General features: G+C 47.4%; 1 protein-coding gene across 2 annotated transcripts in view; it reads right to left on the bottom strand.

Moving 5' to 3' along the window:
- Nucleotides 1-19,856, bottom strand: part of COQ8A (coenzyme Q8A) — a 50,318-nt gene that overhangs the window by 25,194 nt on the left and 5,268 nt on the right. Inside the window, exon 1 of one of the 2 annotated variants that reach the window (XM_007167191.2) lies at nt 19,514-19,596. The exons of the other annotated variant lie outside the window; for it this stretch is intronic. The gene's annotated coding sequence lies outside the window, so the exon portion shown is untranslated. Of the gene's footprint in view, nt 1-19,513; nt 19,597-19,856 lie in introns of those variants that run through there. 2 annotated transcript variants of the gene reach the window in all.

The following is a 19,856-nucleotide window of genomic DNA, read 5'->3' as shown; positions in this document are numbered from 1 at the left end:
AGTTAAAGACAAAGAAAAATTATTGAAAGCAGCAAGGGAAAAATGACAAATAACATACAAGGGAACTCCCATAAGGTTAACAGCTGATTTCTCAGCAGAAACTCTACAAGCCAGAAGGGAGTGGCATGATATACTTAAAGTGATGAAAGGGAAGAACCTACAACCAAGATTACTCTACCCCGCAAGGATCTCATTCAGATTCAATGGAGAAATCAAAAGCTTTACAGACAAGCAAAAGCTAAGAGAATTCAGTACCACCAAACCAGCTCTACAACAAATGCTAAAGGAACTTCTCTAAGTGGGAAACACAACAGAAGAAAAGGACCTACAAAAACAAACCCAAAACAATTAAGAAAATGGTCATAGGAACATACCTATCGATAATTACCTTAAACGTGAGTGGATTAAATGCTCCAACCAAAAGACACAGGCTTGCTGAATGGATACAAAGACAAGACCCATCTATATGCTGTCTACAAGAGACCCACTTCAGACCTAGGGACACATACAGACTGAAAGTGAGGGGATGAAAAAAGATATTCCACACGAATGGATATCAAAAGAAAGCTGGAGTAGCAATACTTGTATCAGATAAAATAGACTTTAAAATAAAGAATGTTACAAGAGACAAGGAAGGACACTACATAATGATCAAGGGATCAATCCAAGAAGAAGATATAACAATTATAAATATATATGCACCCAACATAGGAGCACCTCAATACATAAGGCAACTGCTAACAGCTGTAAAACAGGAAATTGACAGTAACACAATAATAGTGGGGGACTTTAACACCTCACTTACACCAATGGACAGATCATCCAGACAGAAAATTAATAAGGAAACACAAGCTTTAAATGACACAACAGACCAGATAGATTTAATTGATATTTATAGGACATTCCATCTAAAAACAACAGATTACACTTTCTTCTCAAGTGTGCACGGAACATGCTCCAGGATACATCACATCTTGGGTCACAAATCAAGCCTCAGTAAATTTAAGAAAATTGAAATCATATCAAGCATCTTTTCTGACCACAACGCTATGAGATTAGAAATGATTTACAAGGGGAAAAACATAAAAAACACAAACACATGGAGGCTAAACAATACGTTACTAAATAACCAAGAGATCACTGAAGAAATCAAAGAGGAAATCAAAAAATTCCTAGAGACAAATGACAATGAAAACACGACAATCCAAAACCTATGGGATGTAGCAAAAGCAGTTCTAAGAGGGAAGTTTATAGCTATACAAGCCTACCTCAAGAAACATGCAAAATCTCAAATAAATAATCTAACCTTACACCTAAAGGAACTAGAGAAAGAAGAACAAACAAAACCAAAAGTTAGCAGAAGGAAAGAAATCATAAAGATCAGAGCAGAAATAGAAACAAAGAAAACAACAGCAAAAATCAATAAAACTAAAAGCTGGTTCTTTGAGAAGAAAAACAAAATTGATAAACCATTAGCCAGACTCATCAAGAAAAAGAGGGAGAGGACTCAAATCAATAAAATCAGAAATGAAAAAGGAGAAGTTACAACAGACACCGCAGAAATACAAAGCATCCTAAGAGACTACTACAAGTAACTCTATGCCAATAAAATGGACAACCTGGAAGAAATGGACAAATTCTTAGAAAGGTATAACCTTCCAAGACTGAACCAGGAAGAAACAGAAAATATGAACAGACCAATCACAAGTAAGGAAATTGAAACTGTGATTAAAAATCTTCCAACAAACAAAAGTCCAGGACCAGATGGCTTCACAGGTGAATTCTACCAAACATTGAGAGAAGAGCTAACACCTATCCTTCTCAAACTCTTCCAAAAAACTGCGGAGGAAGGAACACTCCCAAACTCATTCTATGAGGCCACCATCACCCTGATACCAAAACCAGACAAAGATACTATAAAAAAAAGAAAATTACAGACCAATATCACTAATGAATATAGATGCAAAAATCCTCAACAAAATACTAGCAAACAGAATCCAACAACACATTAAAAGGATCATACACCATGATCAAGTGGGATTTATCCCAAGGATGCAAAGATTCTTCAATATACGCAGATCAATGTGATACACCATATTAACAAATTGAAGAAGAAAAATCATATGATCATCTCAATAGATGCAGAAAAAGCTTTTGACAAAATTCAACACCCATTTATGATAAAAACTCTCCAGAAAGTGGGCACAGAGGGAACCTACCTCAACATAATAAAGGCCATATATGACAAACCCACAGCAAACATCATTCTCAATGGTGAAAAACTGAAAGCATTTCCTCTAAGATCAGGAACAAGACAGGGATGTCCACTCTCACCGCTATTATTCAACATAGTTTTGGAAGTCCTAGCCTCGGCAACCAGAGAAGAAAAAGAAATAAAAGGAATACAAATTGGAAAAGAAGAAGTAAAACTGTCACTGTTTGCAGATGACATGATACTATACATAGAGAATCCTAAAGATGCCACCAGAAAACTACTAGAGCTAATCAATGAATTTGGTAAAGTTGCAGGATACAAAATTAATGCACAGAAATCTCTTGCATTCCTATATACTAATGATGAAAAATCTGAAAGAGAAATTAAGGAAACACTCCCATTTATCATCGCAACAGAAAGAATAAAATACCTACGAATAAACCTACCTAGGGAGACAAAAGACCTGTATGCAGAAAACTATAAGACACTGATGAATGAAATTAAAGATGACACCAACAGATGGAGAGATATACCGTGTTCTTGGATTGGAAGACTCAATATTGTGAAAATGACTATACTACCCAAAGCAATCTACAGATTCATTGCAATCCCTATTAAATTACCAATGGCATTTTTTACAGAACTAGAACAAAAAATCTTAAAATTTGTATGGAGGGCTTCCCTGGTGGCGCAGTGGTTGAGAATCTGCCTGCCAATGCAGGGGACACGGGTTCGAGCCCTGGTCTGGGAAGATCCCACATGCCGCGGAGCAACTAGGCCCGTGAGCCACAATTACTGAGCCTGCGCATCTGGAGCCTGTGCTCCGCAACAAGAGAGGCCGCGATAACGAGAGGCCCACGCACCGCGATTAAGAGTGGCCCCCACTTGCCGCAACTAGAGAAAGCCCTCGCACAGAAACGAAAACCCAACACAGCCATAACTAATAAATAAATAAATAAAATTTAAAAAAAAAAGGCAAAACTGTAGTTCCCAGAGGCTCTCATTATAAAAAATAAAAAATAAAAAAATTTGTATGGAGACACAAAAGACCCCGAATAGCCAAAGCAGTCTTGAAGGAAAAAAACAGAGCTGGAGGAATCAGACTCCCGGACTTCAGACTATACTACAAAGCTACAGTAATCAAGACAATATGGTACTGGCACAAAAACAGAAACATAGATCAATGGAACAAGATAGAAAGCCCAGAGGTAAACCCACGCACATATGGTCAACTAATCTATGACAAAGGAGGCAAGGATATACAATGGAGAAAAGACAGTCTCTTCAATAAGTGGTGCTGGGAAAACTGGACAGCTACATGTAAAAGAATGAAATTAGAACACTCCCTAACACCATACACAAAAATAAACTCAAAACGGATTAGAGAGCTAAATTTAAGACCAGACACTATAAAACTCTTAGAGGAAAACATAGGAAGAACACTCTTTAACATAAATCACAGCAAGATCTTTTTTGATCCACCTCCTAGAGTAATGGAAATAAAGACAAAAATAAACAAATGGACCCTAATGAAACTTAAAAGCTTTTGCACAGCAAAGGAAACCATAAACAAGATGAAAAGACAACCATCAGAATGGGAGAAAATATTTGCAAACCAATCAATGGACAAAGGATTAATCTCCAAAATATATAAACAGCTCATGCAGCTCAATATCAAAAAAACAAACAACCCAATCCAAAAATGGGCAGAAGACCTAAATAGACATTTCTCCAAAGAAGACATACAGATGGCCAAGAAGCACATGAAAAGCTGCTCAACATCACTAATTATTAGGGAAATGTAAATCAAAACTACAATGAGGTATCACCTCACACCAGTTAGAATGGGTTTCATCCGAAAATCTACAAACAACAAATGCTGGAGAGGGTGTGGAGAAAAGGGAACCCTCTTGCACTGTTGGTGGGAATGTAAATTGATACAGCCGCTATGGAGAACAGTATGGAGGTTCCTTAAAAAACTAAAAATAGAACTGCCATATGATCCAGCAATCCCACTACTGGGCATATACCCAGAGAAAACCATAATTCAAAAAGACACATGCACCCCAATGTTCATTGCAGCACTATTTACAATAGCCAGGTCATGGAAGCAACCTAAATGCCCATCGACAGATGAACAGATAAAGAAGATGTGGTACATATATACAATGGAATATTACTCAGCCATAAAAAGGAACGAAATTGGGCCATTTGTAGAGACGTGGATGGACCTAGAGACTGTCATACAGAGTGAAGTAAGTCAGAAAGAGAAAAACAAATATCTTATATTAACGCATATATGTGGAACCTAGAAAAATGGTACAGATGAACAGGTTTGCAGGGCAGAAATTGAGACACAGATGTAGAGGACAAACATATGGACACCAAGGGGGGAAAGCAGCGGGGGTTGTGGGTGGTGGTGGGATGAACTGGGTGATTGGGATTGACAGGTATACACTGATGTGTATAAAATCGATGACTAATAAGAACCTGCTGTATAAAAAAAAAAAAAAGAAAAAAAGATTTCCCCCTGAAAACCAACAGGGAGATCGTTCAGTATATAAAAGGATTTAAAGCGAAAAAATAAAATAAAATAAAATAAAATAGGTAAACAACAACAAAAAGAACCTGAGCTTCATTAAGTCCTGAAACCAGGTGTGTGATCTCAGTTGGAAGACTGTGGGTTTTGGCTGGATTCGAGTCCCGGCCGCAGGCGTTCAAGTCCCAATCAGGGTTTTGACCAGGTTTGAGTCCTGGCCACGTGGGTTCAAGTCCCAGTCTGGGTTTAGGCTGGGTTCGAGTCCTGGCACCTGCGTTCAAGTCCCAATCTGAGGTGCACGGTTTCAGGAACACCTGCTCCGGAAGCAGTTCCCTGCAGGGACCCAGGGGCCCCAAGCCCAACTCCTCAGGGGCTGCCTGTCCCTGCCCAGCCACTCTTGCTCTGCCCAATGAAGCCTCTGACAGACACCCACCAAGGGACAACCAGAGCCCCTCCCCACCCTCAGACTCAACTCTTCCCCAAGCCAGTGTTTTCAAACTGCAGTCCAGACCACAGGGCAATGCACTTGGAAAATCCTAACCAGCATTAAAACAACACCAACATGATGTCGGACAGGGAAGCATCAGGGCACACTGCGGGCAGGAGTGGGGCTGAAACCTGGTTCCCCTCCACGTGCGCATGCGCTGCTCTCTTCTTTTTCCTGGGTCACAGTGTAAAACGTGTTTATGTCAGGGTCAAAGAAGTGGAAAACCAGAGTACACAGGGTGCCTCACAGGGTTGGGTGTGTGCTGGCAATCTCCCAAGCACTTCTCAAGACCTACCTGGAGCTGTGTGCTGGGAGGGATAAGATAAGGTAAAATAAGGTGGCTGAAAACAAAAAGGAAAGGAGCAGGAGAACCCAGAGTGGGGAGGGAGCACTCTGGCCAGGGGGCAGGGAGGAGCTGGGATCTGCCAGGAGTCTCAGAGATAAGATAAGAGGAGCAGGCGTGGAAGGCACAGCAGGGAGGAGACCTGCACAAACAAACCTGTGTGCAAACGCATGGAGGCTGACTTGAGAAGGGCCCGAATCAACAGAAGCACAGACAGGAAGGTCAGGCAAGAGCGCTGACAAGGATCTGAACCAGAACTCTCGTGCCTTCCAAAGACCTCAGGCTCGCTCCCACCTGCCCTTCATGGGGAACCAGCCCCAGTCAGCCCAAAGACTCCTACTCAGATCTGCTCTGCTCCTGAGCATGGGACACAGCTACTTTTATTTAAAAGGAGAGCTGTAGTGATAGCCAGAGAAACCCACAAATGCGCAGGAGCCTAGAAAGTTAAGATGACCCACCATAACCTGCCCTCAAAGGACCCTTCACCTTCATAGGAAAGCAGCTCCCAGGCACTGGGCTGGGGTGCTTTCCATACTTCATCTCCTTTTAACCTTTATAAACAACCTAAATGACATGGATGTTATTGCCCCCATTTCACAAAGCAGAAAACCAAAGTCAGAGAGCTTAACTAACTGGCTGAGGTCATTCAGCTCCTGCACGGTGGCCCTGGGGTCTGATACCTGCCCTCCGCTGCTCTGTGCCCACCACACCACACTGCTTCCCCAAACGCTCGGTCCACCAACTCCAAGGCACCCCCACAGGGACAGGGTACTGATTAGACACAAGTGGACCTCCTGTACCCTAATCAAAGCCAAGGAGCTTTTTGGAAGGTGACCACACTCTTGAAGGAGACAGGAGAGAGAAGGGGGAGCTGGCCCTGCCCATCACCTGGTGCTATTTCACACCCTGGGCTCCACTCTGGGCTCCTGCACCTTAGGGCAGTAAACAAGTGTGAGCCCCATAGACCGAATGTCTAGGACTGGGAAAACCGCACGTAACCAGAGCTCAAGTGCAGCTGGTACCAGCTCTCAACCGCTCCCCTGCCCCCTGGCCCCGGACACACACAGACACACTTCACTCTTGAGGAAAGAGGTTTTTGAAAGAGACATCAGGGACATGCAATGGCAGAGGCCAGGGCCCCAGCTCCATCTGTTCAGGAAGACCCTTGCTGGTGGACCATCCACCATACCCCACTGCCCCAGGGGTCCCCAGAAACAGGCTTTCCCCTTGCTCACCTCTAAATCCAATCCAGATAACCAAGGCCACAGTCTCCCATAAGCCACAAGCCTGGATAATTTCGAAACCTCCCCTTGTCTGGTAACTGATATAAGACCTATTTAACTCAGACTTTGTTTTCAGGCTTAAGACTAATTCTGCCTAAATTTCTCACCCAAGTTATCATACCCACAAACTAAAGTTTCACTAGCGCAAAGCTGATACGTGATTTTTTTTTGGCCAGTTTCCCCTGCCCTACCTCTGCAGTTCAATGTGAAATACCCATTTCTGGTCCTGCACTCTGCAGATGCAGGTCTGGAACCCACCAGAGTCCAGTCCTAACTTTTCTGGTCTCTAAGTATGTCAGCTCTGAGCATAGTTCTGTGATGGGCCAGGATTACACCTACTTTATGACGATGATTTTTTAAAAATTCCAAAGAGGAAACAATGTTAAATAAACTGACCAAGTGTTTTATTAAATTCCTGCATTTGAGACATATGAGTAATAATGGTCTCCTGCAGTATTTTCCTAACTTTTTTAGTTCACATATCCCACTTTCAAAGTGGAAGATAAATACGTCATCTTCAAAAAGTACACATTAAAAATTAATTAGCTGTGCCTTTCTTCCTGCCTGAACGGTTGTGTCCTCATACTGGAGAACTTTCCATGGGTTCCCGTCTCACCCGGCACAGCGAGCGCCCTCGTGGAGGAGGAGGACGAGGGCCAGCTCCCTGGGGAGGCAGGTTCCATCCACGTGGAAATGACATCACGGAAAGCTACCACCCCGCCACTAGGGGGCAGTCCCTCCCCTTCTCACATTAACAGATGCTCATAAACAGTCTGTCGTCGTGAGCAGATTCACAGGTGGATGCACATTTCAAAACCGCAGCCCGTGCCAGCCCCCTTAAGGATTATTTATCTCACGTTCAAGGGACGCTGTCCCCAAACCTCCCCACATGCTGCTCTGCTGGGTACAAAGTGACCTGAGTCAACACCAGGTATTTTTTTTGCAAAGGAGTGCCTACCCTCAAGGAGCAGGGGTGGGAAGGTGAACAACTGCCAGAGGAAATACCTTTCCAGAACTTTGTTCACCTCCTGGTTTTCAAAAATTGGCTCTCATAAACCCTACTTCTAATGCACCAGAATCCCAACGTGACTCAGAATTCAGCTGTCCTGAATGGTGGGGCAAACCCCCCAACAGGAATGCACAAGCGCCAGGCACTCAGCTACACCAGCAGGCATTTTCATCAGGACCTTAAGTAAATGAAATCAAAAGCCCCCAAAATACATTAACCACAAGTTTAAAATCTTATCCTCACCACGATTTCATCTACAAGTATTAGAGTCCTCACCCACCCCGCTTCACCCTGCTGGTCCCTGAATGGGTTTCCGGGACCTCATGGAGGAGCAATACAGGGATGGAGGGCGCATTCAGGCTCTTCGCCCACTTGCCCTAGAAGGCCTGGGCACCGCCCAGTCTCCTCTGAGCGAGCACCAATGGATACAGTGGTGAGGGTGGAGGCCGGGCACTCACATTTGGGAGTGCCCACTAGGTACCAGCACCAAAATAGTCATTTGGTCAATTCTTTGAACACACGTTCACTGACGTCTCCCCCCCCAGTGCTCTGGGTTAGTCTGTGCAGGTTCTGGGATGAACCTGCCCTTGGCCCTGGGGTGCTCACAGCTGCAGGAGCATGCAGGCACATCTATAACGGGCACAGACACCACGGAGGTGGCCAGAGGCCAACTGAGGCTGACACATGGCGATCAGGTGCAGAGGAGGCAGCTGAGCAGCGGCAACGCTGGGGAGGCTGGACGGCTCAGCCACTGCCGCCACGTGTGCTGCCCGCCTCTTCACCCTCCGCAGCAAGGGGGGGCTTCAGGTGGCTCACCAGGCCCCTTTTCCAGTCCTAACATGCTAAAGCGCTATGAAGGAAGTGAGCAAAGTTGTTGTCTAGAGAGAGAAAGAACTGGAATAAATACAGCTCACCACTCCCCAGGGACAGAGGCTGAGAAAGAAGCACAGCCAGTGTCCCCTGACATGAGTCCTCAAGCTCCAAGAGGAAATTTTCCTGCTGAACCCTCACTCTCTGACCTTCCCAAAGAGCTTTCTGAGATACCATTTCATTCATGTTGAAACACAGACTCAGAGACTCCATTAGCTGGAAATTATCTGGGGTATGAGGACCTTCAAATCTAGTCTCAAAAACTAAAAAAAAAAACAAAAACAAACAAACAAAAAAACCACCAAGTGATGCCTACCTGGCCAGATGCAATAAGATATATCAGCAGCAATGAGTTGTGTTCTTTTTAAAAATATATGGGAATTCCCTGGTGGTCCAGTGGTTAGGACTTAGCACTTCCACTGCAGTGGCCCAGGTTCAAGCCCTGGTCGGGGAACTAAGATCCTGCAAGCCGTGTGGCACGGCCAAAAATAAATAAATAATTACATACATACATACACACATACATAAAACAGGCAATCCTGACAAGCATTAAGCAAATGAAGGCATCATAAACCTTTCCACCAGGACCCACATGGGGGAATTTTATTTGGGGGGAGGGTTCCCGTATGCACCCCCAAGCCCCTCCCTTCACAGCCAGAACTCACCATCTGTTGCTTGTCTCTTCTCACGAGGTGACAATAAGCCAGGGACAGTGCATGAATTTACTAAGCCACTGTTCAACCCCCTTCGTAAGTATAAAGTGTGACAAGGCAGACCAGCTCCCATCCAAGCAAAGCCAGAGTGTCTATACCTCCAAAGCCAGCACGCCCTCCTCTTGTCTCTTCCCATCCTGAGCTGCCCCAGAAGCCATGGGATGACTGGTGTAAGGACCCAAAAGCAAGCTGCACAGCAAGCCCTTTGTCTTGGGGAGGGTGTGAGAAGCTCACTGAAAAGCCTTCTCCTGAGCAGCCTTCATCCCGCAGCTGCTGCATGCACATCACCCAATGGCTCACAGGCATCAAGCTCAGCATGTCCAGAACTGACCTCATCCCCCTCACCCCGCCCACCCCATGCTCCCCGTCCTGAGCACTGCGACCACCCCCCACTTCTCTCCAACCCTTCCCACCTCCCCTAGTCCCCCAGGGTGCTCCCAGCTGGGCAACTGCAGCAGCCCCTAACTGGCCTCTCTGGCCCCCGCCTTGCACAGGAACGCATGTCTTTCCTCCTCACCAGATCTCAACTCAAACAGCACCTCTTCTGGGATGCCCTCCCCAACATGTCCCATCCCTAAAGCCCATCCATGTCCCCCCACGGCTCCCTGTTCTTTCCCCAAGGTAGCAGTGACCATGCTCTAAACCTGCCTATGTACCTGTCCTTCCACCACACTGGGCTGTCAGCCAGAGGAGGGCACAGACCACATCTGTTGTCCCCTCTCTGTATCTCCAGGAACTAGCACCGTGCTTGACACAGAGCAGACAGAAATGAACTCAGCTGGTCCCCCCAAGGTTTAAGAAAGCCTGCCATTTCTGGAACTGACTCACACCTGCTTGCATTTTTTAACCTACATATGGAATCAAAGGTCTCTTGGGAGGCTAGTCTGAGGCAGGGTTCTCAGGCTTTAGTGGGCATCAGAATCACTTGGGAGACTTGCTAAAACACAGACTGCTGTACCGCCGCCCCGGGTTTCTGATTCTATAGGTCTAAGATGGGGCCTGGAAAACTATATTTCTAACAAATTCCCACCTGCTGCTGCTGGTGGTCCTAGAAACGTACCTTAAGAACCTTGTTCTGGAGGAAGAGGGGAAAATGGAACAGAGGTGGCCCAAGCCCAAGGTCAGGCAGGAAGTCTAAACAGAGATCCTTTCCTAAAAGTTTCTCCCTGTTACTCCCTCCCAAAAGTCTGGCTTTGTCCTTAAGTGGAAACCTTCCACCTGCCCCTTCCTTTCCCACTATTCCCTCAAGAAAAGAAAAAGAACATCGGAAATGAATGGGCGTAAAGACAATGACCCACAGAACCAGCCACCAAAGGAATCTCAAGATTGTCACTTTAGTACTCCCGGGAAAGAACTGTTTAATGATATCCGGGAGGCCTCAGGGCGGGGGCCCATCACTCAAATATCTCAGGCACTCCAGGCTTCTACATAGTGAGGTCTGGCTTCAGGGTCCGTCTGGCAGCAGGTTCAGAAATATCCTAATACATATCAATTTTCAAAGGCAACTAAAAACATGAAGAAGAACCCAGGGGAAGATATAAAGAAAAAGAGCCTCTGTCCCCCCTCAAACCCCACCTCATACCCTCCCCCTCCCCGGTCAGTCAGCCCCAGCCAGGCCTGGCGAGTCAACCTTCTACGGTGAGAGACAGGCCACTAGGGTCACTCATTCCCCACAGCTGCAAGTCACCTCTGGAATGCCCCAAACCTGCATGTCTACCACTAAAGTCCCCTTTCCCTGTCTCCTTCCCAGGCCATCCTGCCTGATAGTTCTCTAAGCATCCAGCCAAATTCTGTCAAACTGCATTTCCTTAACAGTGGATGTGTGATAATGCAGCCACAAGAATGTAAATCACAACACTGTCTAAGACTGGCTACGTAAATAGTGGTACACCCATTAGATGCACTGCTATGCAGCCATCTAAAATGACACTGTGAAAGGTATTTATTGACAAATTAGAAAGTTTACTATATATTCCCATGTAGGAAAAACACAGGTTACAAAACAGTATTATCCTTTATTTTGGAGGGAGGGACGGAGGGAGGGAGGAAAGAAGGGAGGGAGGGAGACGGATGATAGAAACAGAGCATGCAAAACAGGAACACTGGTTTTCTCTGGGTGGTAGAGTGATAGATTCTTATTACTTAATTTCCTAAAATTTTCTACAAAGAACATGTACTACTTTTATAACAGAAAATAAGTTATATAAAAATAATCTTAAATATCTGTTGTTAAAATAAAAAAATAAAAGCAAGCACACAAAGGTGTGATTTAAAGAAACTATCCCACATCCCTGAAGCGTTTGTCCTGGGCGGGATGGGCAGAGGGTTAGATAGCAAATCAGAATGCTATAAATACTACCTCTCTACACCCTTTAGCCACTGTCCTTCATCAGCAAACAACTGCCCCTGACAGGCCACCAGGAAGGTGGAACACGGCCGCCCCACTTTTGGGAAAGAGGCTCAACTGCCCTTCTCAGAAAGTGGTGAGAAAACCACTTGACAGAGGCAGGTCTAATGCCGGCCCCTGTGTTAAAAGATAGAAATAATTAACGGTACTTTCCCCCAAAGAGGATCCTAGTTTAGAATAATGTAGTAAGTGCAACGATCACATTTTTCTGAACCAAAAGTTAAGACATGTATGGGTTGGCAAAAAATTTGTTTGGGTTTTTCCGTAACATGACTGGTACCCTTTTAGATCAGGGGTCAGCAAACCATGGGGCCAAATGCAGCCCTGCTGCCTGTTTTTGTAAATAAGCATTTACTGGAACTCAGCCTTGCTCATTCATTTAGGTATTGGAAACAGCTCATTCATTTACATATGCATTATCTATGGCTGTTTGGGGTTTTTGGGTTTGGTTTGATTTGGTTCTAAGCTATAACAGCACGGTTAAGCAGTTGAAAGTGAGAACTATGGCCCACAAAGCCTAAAATATTTCCTATCCAGCTTTTTTTTTTTTTTTCTATCTGGCTCTTCAAGGAAAATTTGTTGACCCTTATTCTAGGACAACAGTGTAAAATGTAACCACAACTGTCCCAGGAAATCTGGAAAGGTCACTAGAGTTATATCAGAGCAGCCCAACAAGGCTGGTGTTGGGGCGAGGACCCCCCCATTACAGCTCTGCTCCTGACCCCAGAAGATGGGTACCTCACCAGGCACAGAGCTGCCCACCACCCAGAGGCCCTAGGGACAAAGGGAGGGCTCTGTGGTGACCACCTTTTACTGGGTCACCCAGAACAGGGCAGCCGAGTTCTGGGGGGGGGGGGGGAGCGGCGGCAGTTGGAGGGGAGACACAGGCAGACACGATGTCCACTACTGTGGGGCTGGACGGCCTCCTGCCCTGGTCCAGGCAGCTCGCCACAGACCCCACATGGGTCTGAAGCCACGGCCCTTAGGTGGCACAGCGGAATTGTGCCCCGTAAGGAAAGGAGCTCGTTTCTGGGCCTCAAGCTGTCTCCTGGGCTAAGGACTTCATGTTCCTCCAAAAGCCATTTCTGGACTATTGGGATTTTTCTTGGAACCATTTAAAAAGTATACACTCTTATGCCAACACACTCAAGAGCTTGTTGAATAGCAGGCACTCTGACATTCTCCTCCAATGAATTTCACCAGTTCCCCAAACATTTTTATTCTGTGAGAAGCAGAAAACCAGCACAATGTGATGATAACTATATTTAGCTATTATTTACTGGGAGTTTATTATATGCCAGGCTGTGTGCTAAGTGTTCTATGTGTATTACCTCACTCATTTTTAACAGGTAAGTACTATTATTTTGCCCATTTTACAGATGAAGGAAGTAAGGCACAGAGAGGTTAACTAAACTTGCCCAAAGTCACGCAACAAATAACAAGTAGAGCTAGAACTCGAATCTATCATGGCTCAGGAGCCAGGCAACCATTTAACAGATAAAAGGAGAAAACAAGTAAGAGTGTGTTTTGATGTCCTAGACTGCAAGCCTCCATTCTCCACCCAATGGGTGATTAAGAAGACATTCTTAGGGGCTTCCCTGGTGGCGCAGTGGTTAAGAATCCACCTGCCAAGGCAGGGGACACGGGTTCGAGCCCTGGTCCGGGAAGACTCCACATGCTGCGGAGCAACTAAGCCCGTGCGCCACAACTACTGAGCCCACGCGCCTCTAGAGCCAGTGCTCTGCATCAAGAGAAGCCACCACAATGAGAAGCCTGCGCACCGCAACGAAGAGTAGCCCCCGCTCGTCGCAACTAGAGAAAGCCCGTGCACAGCAACAAAGACCCAACACAGCCAAAAATAAATAAATAAATAAATAGATTTATTAAAAAAAAAAAAAAAGAAGAAGACATTCTTAGGATTCCCTGGTGTGTTGCCCCAAGGTGGGCACTGGGCTGGGGCCAGGGAGGGGGAGATAAAAAAGCAGCAGAAGGACAAGTTCCACCCTCTAATGATAATCCAGAGAGAAACCCAACGCTGTGTATGAACCTGCACGGGCCCGGGAATCCAAAGCACAGGTGAGTAGCACAGAGCGTCCCAGGTGGTCTTTCCTCCCACTGGGGAGCAAACGTAATTGATTACAAATACCAACCTGCCAAGCACCGGGTCCTGAGGGCAATTTCATTTTCTGACCAAAAACCCACCAAAGTTTTCTGCTTAAAACATTAAAAAAGATTTCGTTCAGGAAGTGATACTGATGAAGCCGTCAAGATGCTCTGGAGTTGGGCGTCCCAGGTTCAAATCCTGACTCTGCTGCTGACCTAAGTAGTCATTTAAGCTCATCTTTGCAACTCAGTTTCCCTCATCTGTTCTCAAGAGGAGTGGGTTAGATAATCCATATAACAGTACTTAGGACCCCAAGTGCCTGGCACACAGTAGGTGCTCAAAACCATTAGCCGACATGATTATTATTAAGACCACACGGACACTCTGGAAGGACTCACCAAGTCACTCAGACTTGGTGAGACCAGAGGGAGCACAAATGAGACCAGCGTGGACAACCCTCTTACTGATTTACACCCCCAGCACCCGGGCTGGGTACAGTACCAGATCTGACTCGGGGAGGGCAGACTCGCCCTCTCTCGGGGGCCAGGGAGGCTTATTCAGCTGTGGTGTGAGGCATCATTCAGGAGAGGTGGTCTGGTGTGCTGGCGGCCTGCTTGGAGTGCCTAGGACAGCCAGGACATAAATACCACTGGTAATCCTCACCACGGTCAATACCACTCTCAGAGGAGATAATAGCACAGGAGGCTTTCACCAGGTAAGCACAGGCTTTCGACAGTGCTGGGGAACCCCCCTGACCCCCACAAGTTCCCTGTCTCCAAGCTACAGCCCATCTGCTGCCAGATTAACCTTCTCCAAATCCATTTTCATCATGTTAACCCCTGGCTCAAACGGCTCGTAGTTTTCTACAGAATAAGCTCCAAACTCCTAAGCCTGAGGTTGGAGGCCGAAGCCAGGACCCAGGCCTCCCGTCCAGCCTCCACTTACACCTGTGCCATGTAAGCGCTGCTCCAATTCCTTCCCTCTCACACCAAGCCCTTCATCCCTGCACTTCTAAAACTGAATGAGGCCAGCCTCCGGGCCTGTGCATCAGCTCTGCTCCGCCCAGCCAGGCCACTCCAGGCCTGTCCCTGAACCTGTTTCCTATAATCCGTTTCCTCACCTGGATATTACGACAGCATAAGTTTTTATTATGTCCAATCTAAATAAGAGAGGCAGAAGTACTTTGAAATGTATGAACATGTCAGACATATTCAAGGACACATTTCTAATCAGGCCCTAATTTACTCTTGGCTCTTATGATTTTGTCTTCCCATCAGCTGAGGTAAATTTTCCAGTGCTGGTCAGATTCTGCCCTGTTTTGTAAGTTATCTTTGGCACACAGAAGTCTTTCCAATAATAAGCCCCTTGTGGGGAGGCTCACATCTCACACACCTCTGACTCTTTCCCCACCTACCTCCACACACAGATGGACCCTGACCACACAAATACAAATGTCATCTGCACTGTCACACAGGTAGGTGAATAAGAACCCTGGTGGGGAACCCTGGAGCTGTAGTTGAGGAGTTTATCTTAAACTAAAATCAGATATTTAAGGGGTTGTGTTTAAATCTGGCCAAAATACTGTGGGTGGCTTTGGGAGGCTGACTGATGGCCCCCCAGAGATGTTCACACCCTAATTCCCAGAACCTGTGACTATGTTCTCTTATGTGGCAACAAAAGGGACTGCTGAAAGTGTGATTACGTTACAGATCTTGAGATGGGGGGATTATCCACCTGGGCCCAATGTAATCAAGGGTCTTTATGAGAGAGAGAGAGGCAGGAGGATCTGAGTCAGAAGAGGGAGATGTGAGAAAGGCAGAGGTCGGAGTGATGCAGTTGTGAGGAAGGAACCACGGCCAAGGGATGCAAGCAGCCCCGAGAGGCTGGAAAGGCAAGGGGAGGGGCTCTGCCCTTGAGCCTCCGGAGAGAATCTGCCCTGCTGACTCCTTGATTTTAGCCAGGTGATACCCATTTCAGACTTCTGACTTCCAGAACTGTAAAATAATAAATTTGTGGTGTTTTAAGTCATTGAATTTGTGGTAATTTGTTATAGCAGCAATAGGAAACTAATGCAGTGGCTATTTTTAAAAGATACATCATTGTGTTGGGAAGAGGGGCGATATTCTAGAATAATTTCCAGATCATTCATCTAAAATACCTTAGTTTAGTCACTCCACAAGTGGTACTGAGTGCCAGCTAAGTGCCAGGTGCTGTGGTAGGTTCTGGCATATTCCATGGGCAGCTCAAGACACATTGTTGTTCTGATGACAGAGTCCTGCCTGCTTTTAGTATAAGTATGCCCCATTCGTCTACCAGCCTCTTTCCCAGGCTCGGTTCAACACTGAAACCATTATGGAGCACTTACATTACATGCCAGGCACTGTGCACAGCCTGGGGTACCGCAACATCCAAGTAAGAGCCTGCACCCCTCAAAATGCTCCTCATCAGTTCTTACATTCTTAATCTTTCAAAACACTTTCACTTTGGATTAAATATTTCAGTGAAATAGTATTAATAACAAGAACAGCTACCAGTTATTACTCCCCTTCTGTGTGTATCACTTTTTATTACTCCTAATCCTACAGCAACCCTGTGAGGTATTACTGTCTCCATTTGCTGATGAGACTCAGCTCCGCAAGGTAAAGAAATCTCCTCTAAGTCCCAACGCTGTCAGGGGCTGGCCTATCCATGCCTGTCTGACTCCAGGCTCAAGTCCTTTCCTCCTGCAGCCTAGGAAGTGAGCAAGTAAGAAACCTGCCCCCAGGTCAGTAACATGTTTTTAAATCAATAGTCACTCTCCTGGGGGCTTCCCTGGTGGCGCAGTGGTTGAGAATCTGCCTGCCAATGTAGGGGACACGGGTATGAGCCCTGGTCCGGGAAGATCCCACATGCCGCGGAGCAACTAGGCCTGTGAGCCACAACTATTGAGCCTGCGTGCCACAACTACTGAAGTCTGTGCGCCTAGAGCCCGTGCTCCGCAATAAGAGAAGCCCGCGCACCGCAACGAAGACCCAACACAGCCAAAAATAAATAAATAAAATAAATTAATTAAAAAAAAAAAAAAAAGAAATGCCTTAAAAAAAAAAAGTCACTCTCCTGGAAACACGGCAAGGTTCATGCCCTGGTTGCAGAAAATTATAAGTCATAAAAATCCAGGAGCTGGCTGGGCTCTCAAAGGCCACCTGGCCAAACTCCCTTTCTGGAAAGCTCCTCAGCTACCAGGTTGAGAGTGTTAGGCTTCTCAGCACCAGCGATCCCATGCCGGTTCTGTCTCAGACCTAAGTGGGAGAAAGAGGCAGGAGCCCCACGCTGAGTCCACTCTGGGCGTGCACCTCCGGAAGGAGCTGTTGGGTACGCGGCCCCCAGCCCTGCCACGCTGACTCCTGGAACCATGCTCCACCAGCAGCACCCCCAAACACCACACACAGGCCAGGCACGGACACCTGTGCACGTCACTGGTGCAGACATTAAATTAACGGGTCCTGCCACCGAGGGCCCGTGCAACCCTCTGGCACTACAAGAGTACACAAAACCCCAATAGTTTTTAAGACCAGTGAGTTAACCCTACGAGGGACGACCCTAGACAGACAACAATACTCAGGAAGAGAAATGAGAAGAGGATGGACAGAGGAAGAGGCGACTGTCTCCTCGCTGACCTCCACTCTCCTTTGCCGGCAGAACTAAGGCCGCGGGCCCAGGCCTGGCCTTCAAGGCCCTTCACTGTGGACCCCAAGACATTTTTCCAGCTTTTATTTCCTACTGTCTCCACCCCACACCAGCGCTTCAGCCAGAATGGCTCATGCCCCAAAACACACACACACACACACACACACACACACACACACACACACACACACACACACACACTTTCCTACTTCCACGTGCTGCTCCCACCTCCTCCCCCGGGACACCCTTTCCTCTGCCAAAATCCTACTCATCCTGATGGAATGTTAGACACTCCATAGTGTCTGCCGCCCATCCTAAAGTCACCTCTTGTCCTCTAACGTCCCTCATCTCTTAATGGCCTAAGGTCGCCTTGCCATGCCCTATATGACTCTTTGCGTACCTGTCCCGTCTCCCAGGCTGCATGGTGCGCTCCTGGAGAGGGGATCTCTTACCCAGACCTATACTCCCCTTGAGGGTTGGTGCTGTACCATGTCCATACCAGGAGTTTAATACCCACGGGCGCCCAGGGGCTCCCCAGCTTCTCAAGCTCCCTCTTCTAGAACCCAGAACCCAAGAGACACCAGGGATGCTAAGCATCTGGGAAACGCTCTTTCTGTCACCAATCACCCTGAAACCGCCACCAGCCAGCGCCATGGACACAGCGGCAGCGGCACCCTGTGTTAAACGGGGTGAGGGCAGAAGAGGGAGAGTGGAGGAAGAGCGACGTCCACAGGGGCCCAGAGCCTGCTCACATGCGCACACAGACACTGGGAGGGAGGGGTGGCGGCCCACCCAGGATGCGGCCCCTCTACTGCGTCCTCTGCTCGGTCCCACTCCTTGCTTAGAAGAAGAGTGAGAGGGAAGAGGGACAAAAGACAGCAGGCCTGGCTGACAGTGAGCTCACACGGGCTGGAACAGGGGCACAGCAGGCCTGACCTGTACGTGGTGCCCAGCCCTTGCTTTACCAAAGGCTGGCTGTAAACACATTAGGGGGCAAGAGCCACAAACTGCTTTTTTGATCTCAGACAGATGAGATGTTTGCTCCAGCACCTGTCAAACAGTAACCACCTGCAGGTCACAGGGCAACCTATTCTTACCTTCACCCTCCCCTGAGCCAGGACCCGGGCCAAACGCAGAGAAAACGTGCCAGGCAGAAAGCAAACACTGGCTTGACCCCAGGATCTGGATTTAATGTAACAGTTCCGGGTGTGTGAACAGACCCCAGGACCTCCCATCCCGCCCAGCAGACTGCAGAATCACTGCCGTCAGGCCCTCCGGTTCCCAGACAACAAGGGTACTACGATGAGGCTGATGGAGGAGGGTGGCCAGCTAGGCCCGGGTTCCAGGCCCACCCTGGGCACCAGCCACATGTGACCCTGAGCACACCCGCTCTCCCTTGGGCCTGAGTTTCCTCGTTTCCTCACGTGTAAAACAAGGCGATTGACCTAGATGATTTCCAGTTCCCAGAGATTAGGACACGGCCGTTTACCCTGAGCATAGAAGGTTGACACAGGGCTGTGCTGAAAATTGGGATTTAACAGGTTCTAGAAAGAATCATACACAAAAGAATCTGAGTACTAACCCTTCTAGATGTTCTATGGAAATAGCAAGTGAGGAGGGACAGACCTGCTTCTCGGGGGTGGTGAGGTGGGGACCACGCGGCTTCTCTCGGCAAACACCTCTGGGAAAATCCAGCAGGCGGGGCAGGGAGCGCGCCCCTTCTCAGACGGCCAGGAAACCCACCCTGCTGTTACACACACACACACACACCCACCCTCCTCAGAGGCTGGCAGGAGCCCCGGTCCCCTTCAAGCGCCACCCCCAGCCCAGCCTCCCCCTCTCACATCAAGCAGAGGGCCTCACTCACTGCAACTGACCTCCTGTTTCCTCAAAACAGAGGCAATCAGATGTGCTCACCCTCAACCCTCGGTCCGGGTCTCAGCCCTCCCGCCGCCTCTCCTCCCATCCTATCTCCTCCCCACACTGGCCGTTCCCCTCCTCCCTCTCCCTCCTCCTCTAGGACTTTGCCCCTGACCTATTTTTAATTTTGCCTTCAATGTCTCCTTCCGCAAAAGCTTTCCCCCTCAAGCCCACAAACGCCGCTCTCGGCTTTCAAGCACCAAATATTGAAAAACCTCCTGCTGACTCTGCTCCTCCTTCAGCCTCATCCCGGCCAACCCTGCCTTCCCTTCTCCCTCAGCACAGGCTGCCGGGCCCCGA

The sequence above is a fragment of the Balaenoptera acutorostrata genome, chromosome 1 (genome assembly GCF_949987535.1).
Source record: "Balaenoptera acutorostrata chromosome 1, mBalAcu1.1, whole genome shotgun sequence".
In the NCBI taxonomy this organism is placed as follows: domain Eukaryota; kingdom Metazoa; phylum Chordata; class Mammalia; order Artiodactyla; family Balaenopteridae; genus Balaenoptera; species Balaenoptera acutorostrata.
This window is presented reverse-complemented; position numbering and strand designations above follow the sequence as displayed.